The sequence below is a fragment of the Phymastichus coffea genome, unplaced genomic scaffold (assembly GCF_024137745.1).
Source record: "Phymastichus coffea isolate CEN01 unplaced genomic scaffold, Cenicafe_Pcof_1.1 PCOF00004, whole genome shotgun sequence".
In the NCBI taxonomy this organism is placed as follows: domain Eukaryota; kingdom Metazoa; phylum Arthropoda; class Insecta; order Hymenoptera; family Eulophidae; genus Phymastichus; species Phymastichus coffea.
In genome coordinates this window covers 3,418,783-3,431,199 of record NW_026706815.1, presented here as the reverse complement: position 1 = coordinate 3,431,199, position 12,417 = coordinate 3,418,783, and the positions used below count along the sequence as shown (strand labels likewise).

The following is a 12,417-nucleotide window of genomic DNA, read 5'->3' as shown; positions in this document are numbered from 1 at the left end:
AGGTCGAGAACTGACCAAGAGCTACCCTTCTCGAATGTATGTACGCCTGATTGAATGGCGACGAGTAAGTTATGAACCGTCATCATTATCTTGAGGCTCAACGGTCTACACTCTTTGGCGTGAAATCACCGGCAACAATGAATGACCCATTCCAAGCACCAATCAACTTCTTCAGTGTCCTTAGGTTCATTTCCGCCAATGCATCACTGACTTTCGGAGAAAACAGCAGCTGTATATAACCAGTTATCCGATAGCAACAGCCACGAAGCCGCTGCCACATTCACGTAACTCAACCATTACTGTTGGGACAAGAAGTCTTATCGCTACCAACAATTGCTTGAATGGCACTGCTAACTTTCTCAAGGTTTGAGCCCTTTTGGAGTTCTATTAAGAGATTTCCGTCTTATGTTTCACGGATATGACCAACTTTATTGTCAACTTCTGCTTTGTTCGTCTTTTGCTTCACGGTTTTAAGCAGATCCGCGAAGGTCAACTGGCTGTTATTGCCTCTCATGACTATCACTGCTTCAGGCTTAGGTCTGGGAGTTTTTATCTTTTGTGACTCTTTCCCTGCTGTGCCCTGCTGATTCGTCTCTTGGGCTTTTCTATTTTTTTTCTGGTTCTTCTTCTTTTTTCTTGATAGCTTACCCTTCTCCCAATCAGCATTTCCATTCTTCGTCGTCGTTATCTATTCGCCGATTGGTTGCTGAGATGATGGTGATGATGATTCATTGGTCTTGCCTATTTGACTTAATCGCCTAATGGCGCGGTTACTGGAAATGCTCATCTTCCTGACTCTGTCGTCCTCAGTTGGGGGCTCGATGATACCCTCCTTTTATTTGGGCGGTAATTCTGCGCTGCTTATGACTGCAAGAGTCTTTACCAGTACCGTAGCGAGTACCGCTTTTGTTTCATCCCCTTCCTCTCTGGATTTTTTTATCCATCACATGTATGACCTCACAGCTGCTAGGTCCACCTTGAGCTACTTGTAGATGTTAGTTGCGCTACTAGCAAGCGTGGTCATGGCTTTCACGTGCTGTTGGTCAAGTTTTCGAACAACTTTTTCTCGATTTCTTGAGTGGTTATCATTTCTTTTCACTACTTCCAGAAAAGCGACTCCTGTTGGCTGGGCCTAACCTCACCATCTATTGCTTCTCCTGTTGCTGTTATTGGGATGCTCCGGGTTTTCCTCCGTCGACCATATACGCAGCTTCTTTATTATTGTTCTTTATTCTGCCACGTGTTTATTATTTTATAATTAGCCCCCCCTCCTTACACCGAATCGAAACCATCGGTAGGATTTTCGGCTAAGCTAGTACCTACTTGGGGTAATTTCTTCCTTTGTTCACACATTTCATCCATCCTTCCGCATCTAGAGTGCTACCACTTGAAGAAGGGGGGGGTCCCTCGTTTTTTATAGAGGTATGCTCCTCTCTTGGGAAGCCAATTGACTCTCCCGAGGAACCGTTTCTATATCTTCTTACCGTTACCATTGGTGTCAAGGTGACGAGTTGGCACGGTTACTCACGCCTCCCTGTTCAGGGGAATGTATGTCTGTATGTATGTATGCATGAATATATGTATGTACGAGTTTTGTTCTAAAAGTATCCAACCTACGTTTATATCTTCGTAGTAGAGTAGAGTACGAACGTCATTAGCAACTCCTTATCATCTCATCAGTAATCCGAGATACTGATGAAATGCTTTAGTTCCCGTAATAGAAACTTAAAGAACGCGGTTCACTCTTATAGAGAACTGCTAAATGATTGATTCTGGAAAAGATTTTCTAAAATATCAGGATGCTTCCTACTCTCCAAAAGAAACTCTAGTCAAATTACGAAAATATCTTTAAAGGAAAAGGAACATAGATTTTGCTTTAGACGCTAAGCATGTAGCAGATTGTTAAAACGATTCAAAAAGAGGCTAAACTAAATACCATATCTTTAAATAAAAAAAACATTAAGATAACTAAGGGGAGACATACATAGATTTACTTTAGTCTCTCAAGATGCATTTCATACTACTTCTACTATACATAGCTATAGCTTGTTGAAGAGAGAGAGAGAGAGAGAGAGAGAGAGAGAGAGAGGGAGAGAGCAGCTCCACGCTATATGGTGTACGAGCCTAGCTAGCATATAGCTTAGCAAGCTAGAGACGCTACCCTCTCTTAAAGGATTTACACCCAACAAGAATATAGCTTACCAAATTAGAGACGCTATCCCCTCTTCGATGGCTTACATCTAGCCAGCATAGCTACTCCGGAATCACCCCAACCCTCCGCATCCGATTTTTCTGCAATTAAGATATGTTATAGTTCGTAAAAAAAGACCCGTATTTTTTTTATCAGCGGAAAAAGTTATCTAAAGGATGAAACCCACCCCAAAAAACAGCCACAAAAGCAATTCTATAGCAATATCTTTAGTTGTAATGAATATTTTTTTACGAAACAAGATACTTATAAAAAAAGTAACAGACGCACGTTAATTTAGTCCCCGGGGGATTGCAACTCCTACGTTATATAGAGGAAAAAGTGTATTTTTAAGTGTATTTTTACCTTACAAAATCAAAAAATTATGTTAAAAAAATTAAAAAAATGATATTCTAGTAGAAAATGATAAAACAAAATTGACGTATTTCGGGGGTTTCCTATTGTAACGTGGTAAGCGATAGCTTACGACGTCACACATATTAATACCACAGACAAGCGTCAGGAGCCGCGCACACGAGCTGCTGACGAACTCACGACCTGTACAGAGAGAGAGAGAGAGAGAGAGCTAGGACCGAAGAGAAGGCAGCGCGCTCGCGACTATCAAGCACGTATAGGTAATCACGAAGCGCGAATTAGAAACAGAGTGGGGAGCGGCGAAGATATCGGCCGCCGAATATCACACGTGCGAGGCCCCGTGGCTTTTTCGCTCCGTTCGCGGCACGCGACGCATCTTCCGCGATAGCACCGAAGACTCGTCGCTCGCGCGTGACCTTGACGACGAACGACCCTAACAGACGGCTTCATCGTCGGCCCAGCAAGCGCACGCGGCGAAGGCCCCTCCTGGCAGCGCATATCGAGGAGGTAAAATATCGGACGAGCGAGTGCAAACCGAGGGAAGGAGCGCGATGTCCATCGCATAAGCGTAAGCATCGCCGTACTTTACTCTCTCTCTCTCTCTCTCTCTCTCTCTCTCTCCCAATAAGCACATAGCTGTGCGAGAGTCGGCTCGGCGGAGCCGACTGGTTTTTTACATTAGCGAGGCGAGGCGAGCCCATGTGGAATTAGCGACAACCGCTGCGAAAGTTTGACGCGTGCCTCTGGCACTGTAAGAGTAACAATTCAATAAAGGGATATGAAAGTCAATTCCGGACCGTCTTTTACTGGACGCTCGCACTCCTCTCCAATTGCATGTACATTACAGGTTTAAGCAGGAGTACGAACGCACGCCTTTCCGCGAGCAATCGCTAGCGCTGCGATTGTGTACACCTGAGTTAACCGGAACTCCTTCTGCGACGTGTGGTGCGATGCTAATTGTTGTCGACATTAACTAGTCCGGGAGTACTAATACTATCGTACCGAGCACGTTACACTATTATCTATTATTTTGAGGGAGACCTACCCCTTAATGTTATTAATACAAAATAAGCAGTTGTTAATCGCAGATTATGCTGGTTATTTCATGTTCTATGACGCTCAAAAAAGCCAAACACATGTATACTTTTGTTCTGCCGAATAAACTATTTAGAGGGTGAAAGCTACCTCCGAAAGTTATCCCTCAACACCATGTTATAGTGAAATTTTCGTATTTTATGCACAGTTTTCGACGAAACAAATTCTAAAAAATTATTTTAAAAAATTTCAGAAAAATATATGGATTTCGTATACAGGGGTTGTAACCCCCTAAGTCACCTGAAAAAAAAGCTATGTGTTCAAATATTTTCTAGCAAAATTTTTTCAGAAGAAATGAAGTTTCTGAAATTCCGTTTGAAATCTAATACAAAAGTATACAGTATCCGTCACCAGGGGCTGCTACCCCTTCATTGCAGAGTGAACAGAGCATTCATATGTTACCCTGATAACCAAACACTCCGAACCCAATTTCCTTAAACCTCGAGTTAGTTACCCTGCCAAGCTCTTACCCCGAAATCCTACACCCGAATTTCTTTCACTCTGGAGCTGGTTACTCTGTCACGCTGTAATCCCAAACTCGTTAGCCCAATTTCCTTAATCCTCGAGCTGGTTAAACTGCCACACTCTAACCCCGAACTCCGACACCCCAATTTCATCAATCCTCGAGCTAGTTACACTGCCACATTCTAATCCCGAACTCCTACACTCCAATTCCATCAACCCTCGAACTAGTCACCCTGCCACACTGTAACCCAAAACTCTCAACCCCAATTTCATCAACCCTTGAGCTGGTTACCCTGTCACGCTGTAACCCCGAACTCCTACACCCCAATTCTATGAACCCTCGAGGTAGTAACCATGCCACGCGGTAATCCCTAACATACAACCACAATTCCCTCAATCCTCGAGCTGGTAACCCTGCCACGCTCTAACGCCGAACTCCTACGCCCCAATTTCATCAACCCTCGAGCTAGTCACCCTGCCACGCTGTAAACCAAAACTCTCAACCCCAATTTACTTAACCCTAGAGCTGGTTACCCTGCCACGCTGTAACACATAAATCCTGCACCCCAATTCTATGAACCCTCGAGGTAGTAACCATGCCACGCGATAATCCCGAACTCCTACACCCCAATTCAATCAACCCTCGAACTAGTAACATGCCACACTGTACCCAAAACTCTCAACCACAATTCCCTTAATCTTCAAGCTGGTTACCCTGCCACGCTCTAACCCCCAACTCCTACACCCCAATTCCATCAACCCTCGAGCTAATCACCCTACCACGCTGTAACCAAAACTCTCAACCCCAATTTCCTTAACCTTAGAGCTGGTTACCCTGCCACGCTCTAATTCCGAACTCCAACACCCCACTTCTATAAACCTTCGAGTTAGTAACCCTGCCACGCGTTAATTCCTAACATACAACCACAATTCGCTTAATCCTCGAGCTAGTTACCCTGCCACTCTCGAACGCCTAACTCCTACACCCCAATTCTATCAACCTTCTCTAATCATGAAATCCTACACCCCAATTCAATCAACCCTCGAACTAGTAACATGCCACACTGTACCCAAAACTCTCAACCACAATTCCCTTAATCTTCGAGCTGGTTACCCTGCCACGCTCTAACCCCCAACTCCTACACCCTAATTGCATCAACCCTCGAGCTAATCACCCTACCACGCTGTAACCAAAACTCTCAACCCCAATTTCCTTAACCTTAGAGCTGGTTACCCTGCCACGCTCTAATCCCGAACTCCTACACCCCAATTCAATCTACCCTCGAACTAGTAACATGCCACACTGTACCCAAAACTCTCAACCACAATTCCCTTAATCTTCAAGCTTGTTACCCTGCCACGCTCTAACCCCCAACTCCTGCACCCCAATTTCTTCAACCATCGAACTGGTTACCCTGCCACGCTGTAGCCCAAAACTCTCAACCCGAATTTCTTTAACCCTAGAGCTGGTTATCCTGCCACGCTCTAATTCCGAACTCCAACACCTCACGTCTATAAACCTTCGAGTTAGTAACCCTGCCACGCGGTAATCCCTAACATACAACCACAATTCCCTTAATCCTCGAGCTAGTTACCCTGCCACGCTCGAACACCTAACTCCTACACCCCAATTCTATGAACCTTCTCTAATCATGAAATCCTACACCCCAATTCAATCAACCCTCGAACTAGTAACATGCCACACTGTACCCAAAACTCTCAACCACAATTCCCTTAATCTTCGAGCTGGTTACCCTGCCACGCTCTAACCCCCAACTCCTACACCCTAATTGCATCAACCCTCGAGCTAATCACCCTACCACGCTGTAACCAAAACTCTCAACCCCAATTTCCTTAACCTTAGAGCTGGTTACCCTGCCACGCTCTAATTCCGAACTCCATCACCCCAATTTCTTCAACCATCGAACTGGTTACCCTGCCACGCTGTAGCCCAAAACTCTCAACCCGAATTTCTTTAACCCTAGAGCTGGTTATCCTGCCACGCTCTAATTCCGAACTCCAACACCCCACGTCTATAAACTTTCGAGTTAGTAACCCTGCCACGCGGTAATCCCTAACATACAACCACAATTCCCTTAATCCTCGAGCTAGTTACCCTGCCACGATCGAACACCTAACTCCTACACCCCAATTCTATGAACCCTCGAGGTAGTAACCATGCCACGCGGTAATCCCTAACATACAACCACAATTCCCTCAATCCTCGAGCTGGTAACCCTGCCACGCTCTAACGCCGAACTCCTACGCCCCAATTTCATCAACCCTCGAGCTAGTCACCCTGCCACGCTGTAAACCAAAACTCTCAACCCCAATTCACTTAACCCTAGAGCTGGTTACCCTGCCACGCTGTAACACATAAATCCTGCACCTTTATTTCATCAATCCTCAGGCTGGTTACACTGCGACGTTCTAATCCGCAAATCCTACACCCCAATTCCATCAACCCTCGAGTTAGTCACCCTGCCACGCTGTAACCCAAAACTCTCAACCGGAATTTCCTTCACCCTAGAGCTGGTTACCCTCTCACGCTCTAATCCCGAACTCCTACACCCTAATTGCATCAACCCTCGAGCTAATCACCCTACCACGCTGTAACCAAAACTCTCAACCCCAATTTCCTTAACCTTAGAGCTGGTTACCCTGCCACGCTCTAATCCCGAACTCCTACACCCCAATTCAATCAACCCTCGAACTAGTAACATGCCACACTGTACCCAAAACTCTCAACCCGAATTTCCTTAACCCTAGAGCTGGTTACCCTGCCGCGCTCTAATCCCGAACTCCTACACCCCAATTCAATCAACCCTCGAACTAGTAACATGCCACACTGTACCCAAAACTCTCAACCACAATTCCCTTAATCTTCAAGCTGGTTACCCTGCCACGCTCTAACCCCCAACTCCTGCACCCCAATTTCTTCAACCATCGAACTGGTTACCCTGCCACGCTGTAGCCAAAACTCTCAACCCCAATTTCCTTAACCTTAGAGCTGGTTACCCTGCCACGCTCTAATTCCGAACTCCAACACGCCACTTCTATAAACCTTCGAGTTAGTAACCCTGCCACGCGTTAATTCCTAACATACAACCACAATTCGCTTAATCCTCCAGCTAGTTACCCTGCCACTCTCGAACGCCTAACTCCTACACCCCAATTCTATCAACCTTCTCTAATCATGAAATCCTACACCCCAATTCAATCAACCCTCGAACTAGTAACATGCCACACTGTACCCAAAACTCTCAACCACAATTCCCTTAATCTTCGAGCTGGTTACCCTGCCACGCTCTAACCCCCAACTCCTGCACCCCAATTTCTTTAACCATCGAACTGGTTACCCTGCCACGCTGTAGCCCAAAACTCTCAACCCGAATTTCTTTAACCCTAGAGCTGGTTATCCTGCCACGCTCTAATTCCGAACTCCAACACCTCACGTCTATAAACCTTCGAGTTAGTAACCCTGCCACGCGGTAATCCCTAACATACAACCACAATTCCCTTAATCCTCGAGCTAGTTACCCTGCCACGCTCGAACACCTAACTCCTACACCCCAATTCTATCAACCTTCTCTAATCATGAAATCCTACACCCCAATTCAATCAACCCTCGAACTAATAACCTGCCACGCTGTACCCAAAACTCTCAACCCGAATTTCCTTAACCCTAGAGCTGGTTACCCTGCCACGCTCTAATCCCGAACTGCTACACCCTAATTGCATCAACCCTTGAGCTAGTCACCCTATCACGCTGTAACCAAAACTCTCAACCCTAATTTCCTGAACCCTAGAGCTCGTTTCTCCGCCACGCTTTAACTCCGAAATCCTACTTCCCAATTCCAGCCACCCTACAGTTGGTTCCCCATCCACGCTGGAACCCCAAACTCATAAGCTCTATTTCCATAATTATCGAGCCGGTTACCCTGCCACGCTCTAACCCCGAACTTCTACCCCCCCAATTTCATCTATTCTCGAGTTAGTTACCCTGCCACCCTGTGATCCTATACTCTGAACCCCAAACTCCTTAACCCTCGAGCTGGTTACCCTGCCACGCTCTAACCCCAAACTCCTATACCCGAATTTCTTCAGTCCTCGAGCTGGTTCCCCTGCCTCGCTCTAACCCCGAACGCTTAACCCCAATTTCCTTAACCCTCGAGCTGGTTACCCTGCCACGTTCTAACCCCGAACTCCTCCACCCGAATTTCATCAACACTCGAGCTGGTTACCTTGCCACGCTTTAACCCCAAACTTCTACCCCCCAGTTTCATCTATTCTCGAGCTAGTTACCCTGCCACCCTGTAATCCGATACTCTGAACCCCAATGTCCTTAACCCTCGAGCTGGTTACCCTGCCACGCTCTAACCCCGAACTTCTACCCCCCAATTTCATCTATTCTCGAGCTAGTTACCCTGCCACTCTGTAATCCGATACTCTGAACCCCAATGTCCTTAATCCTCGAGCTGGTTACCTTGCAACGCTCTAACCCCAAACTCCTATACCCGAATTTCATCAATCCTCGAGCTGGTTACCCTGCTACGCTCTAACCCCGAACGCTTAACCCTAATTTCCTTAGCCCTCGAGCTGGTTACCTTGCTACGCTCTCACCCAGAACTCCTATACCCGAATTAATTTTAAATGAAATTTCAGAAACTTCATTTTTTCTGAAAAATTTTTGCAAGAAAATATTTGAAAATATAGCTTTTCTTTCAGGCGACTCAGGGGGTTGCAACCCCTGTAGACGAAGTCTATATATTTAGCTGAAATTTTTTAAAAGAATTTTTTAGAGTTTGTTTCGTCGAAAACTGCGCATAAAATATGAAAATTTCGTTATAAAATGGTGTTGAAGGGTAACTTTCGGGGGTAGCTTTCACCCTCTAAATAATAGATAATCGGAAAACCCCGAAAGCCGTCTATTTTGTTTTATCATTTTCTTCTATGATATCATTTTTTAAATTTTTTTAATAGAATTTTTTGAATATGTAAGTTAAAAATACACTTAAAAATACAGTTTTTTCTCTTTATAACGTAGGGATTGCAACCCCCCGGGGACCAAGGAGGGTTGGGGTGGTTCCCTAGTTAGTAAGCTAGAAACGCAACTCCCTCTTCGAGGGCCCATACATAGCCATTATATAGCTTACCAAGCGCCCTACCAACTTGTGCAGTGTCCTACCTTAACAATTTCTATAAGAAGAATCTGTTTTGGTAATTGATATAATAAAATGCCTCATTTACTAATCGGGGGAAGGATCTAGAGGGTCACGACTGAGTCAAGGAAGGGCTCTGGGGGTGATCGGGAGTCACCACCCACTCCCTGATCACTCACGACACGTGGACAGCGCGCGCATTCGCAAACCTCTCTGTATGTTTCAAGCCACCTGGACCCCCCACAAAGTGGCTTGAAATATACATTACTTATCTACTAACCAAGTTTTCTATTACCGAGGATCTACGGTTACGGGAGTTATTAAACAATGAGTAGAATCTTTTAACAAAGGTGGACGATGCTATAAATATCTCTCAAATCAGTTTCGCAAATTAAGTGATGTTAAAATAAATTAAGGGATTTTTATCAAACCTTAAATTCGTAAGATGATAAAGCGTGATAGTTTTGTTACAAAAATGAATAAATAAGAGAAAACATCGTGGCTGCGTTTCAAGGACGTAGTCAAAAACTTTTTAAGAAATCATTCGAAATTTTACCAGGATATCAAGAAAATGGGCCGTAGGTATAAAAAAAAATAGGATGTTAATATGTTAGTAGATTATTGCTGGTCTTTGAAAAGAGATTTACCACCAGGACCAAGAGAGGCGGAAGAAAAATCTACTTCATAGTTCATTTGATAATAAAGTTAATCGATATTATGATAAAGAATAATAAATTTTAAGCGATTTCCTATGATTTTTAATGGTGAAAATTATCTTTATCGCTTGAAATATAGCTGACTATGATTCATTTTGAATATGTAGTATTCATTTTTTTGTTGCTGTTATCACTCTTTGGATTCTGTGTTTTTAGTTTGTCTGTACGTACCTATGTTAACATGTGAAAATATATCATGTCTGTTGTCTTAGCTATGTTTGACTATTTATGTCGAAGACATGAAATTGAACTTAACACTTATCTAATAGTCATACCAACTTCATATACGAAATCAGCTATTCGAAAAACATATAGATCCGTTATTTTAACTAATATTTAATGAATTCTGTGGATTTCATCTTGAAATGATCTTGAACCTGATATGATTAGATTAAACCGACTTTGAATACAAAATTAGTGACCTCGAAAATATATAGATATCTTGGTCTAGTTTTGGTATTTAATATTTATTAAAAAAATTTTTTTTTGTGGGTCTGTGTAATTTGATAACGTAGAACCTCGGCATATTTAAAATTGATCAGTGCGTCTGCCATAATGATAATTTTCAAGAAATAGAATCTATAGAAATAGGTTCAGAGGCAATGGAAATTGATAATGTAGATTCAGAGTAAATCCTCTGTATACAATTCAATCAAACTTTGTCAATCACTAAATAGTGACGAAAAGACTTTCAGCATTCAGCCATAATTGCAACCATCGAAGCATTTTATCATGAAGATGATATTAATAGAATCTGTTTTGGCTGAAATGATTTTACCATTATAAAATAAAACGGTGAACGTATGCAAGTTCAAAGTCGTTTATTGTTTCACACACTATACGAGGCCTCCGCTCTTTTTAAAAATCAATACCTAACGTGAAAAAAGCTTTTTCCGTCTTTTTATACTTTTCGATCAAAAGATTTTGTTTGGTTAATGATTTAAGAGTGTTTAATAATATTTGCGTATGTATTCATCACTAAAGTTTCAAATTAATATTGAATGCCGCAAAATTAAAAATGAAGGGCAATATAACGGTTCTGTTAAAAATACGTAATATTTTTGAACAATCATTATGTGATAATGTAACTGAAGCGTGTAGACTTAATGCGTATTGGGAATGCTCTGGCTTTAAGACTTAAGAGTAAAAGACTTTCATTCGCTCATTAATAATAATCGGTGGTCTTCAGCTTCGATAAACGCAGAGAGAAAACATTATCATTTATTTGTTATATTCTATTTCCAAAAATATTCTCTTTTCATGAATAATTGGATAATTAAACATGCTAACTATTAAATATATGGAAGAGTAATAACAGTAACAGCTTGGTCAAGATTTATCTAAGAAAACCATTTAAAGATCTAAAAGATAGCCGAGAGGTGGTTTACTGTCAGGGGCGATCACAACCATACGTGAAGGTGTCTTCTTTGTATTAGTGCCATGCCTTACGATTTGAGCCCTTGAATTTTCATAGCACAAGCTTTTGAAAAAAGAATTTTATTATTTATTGTTATAATTATTTCAAAAGTATAAGGTATAATATGTATTTTAGAAAAAATTCGATTTCGATATTTGTATTGGTTTTTTAAAATGCAGCCTTTTGAAATGTTGTTATCACTTTTCTTTAATTTTTAATAAATGTTGATTGCTATGAAAGTCTGGGAACAAAATCATTTCTATATGTACAACGATACTGCTAAATTAAAAAAAATTCATAGCCTAAGGCGTGTGGACCCATCAAAATTACCATGAATCACTCATACGTATTGGTATTTATTGCGTCGTTATTTAACTTTTGTTTACGTGTGATTTATACGATCTTCTAATTTGCGTTATGATGGCGTTGTTATATACACTAGGACTGTATATGTGCTGGGTGTTGAATCTACCTGAAGTGCGCACAATTAAACGGTGTATTTTACAAATATCACGCCTTGTCAGGCATACGAGGGATTCAAGCATTAGTAGATGAATCTCCGGCCTTTGCTTAGTATTCGTGGCGTCCAGAAAGCAACGGCCCAGACGACGAATTTCTTCATCATAAAAGTGCAAGACGTCCAGCTCCCGATGGATGCAACTTCATTTGGCCGGTCACCACAGGCACTCAACACCACCACGTGCAAGCTGGATTGCACCATCGAAAAAGGAACAGCACAAAGAAACTTCACAATGAAAGAAATATCTTTGTCTTTTCTTTACATTTTCCTGGTTAGTTGCTCTCTCCCTTGCACTAGGTGTCTCTATGTTTTTTCTTTCGATTTTCTAGCCAATATTTTTCTTACGTTTACTCTCGCTATATTCCTTCGCTGTCGCTCTTTAGTCTATGCGTGTGCTTCAGCGAATCTTTATTTGTTACTATATATATATATATATTTATTCGTAAAATAAATCTGTCCACATTGTTAGTCAATTTGTA

The 12,417-nt window shown here is 42.3% G+C and overlaps 1 protein-coding gene across 3 annotated transcripts in view; it reads left to right on the top strand.

The window, feature by feature from the left end:
* The window catches only part of LOC131666716 (alpha-1,3-mannosyl-glycoprotein 2-beta-N-acetylglucosaminyltransferase), a 651,543-nt gene that overhangs the window by 407,272 nt on the left and 231,854 nt on the right, over positions 1 to 12,417 (top strand). The window lies entirely within an intron of this gene.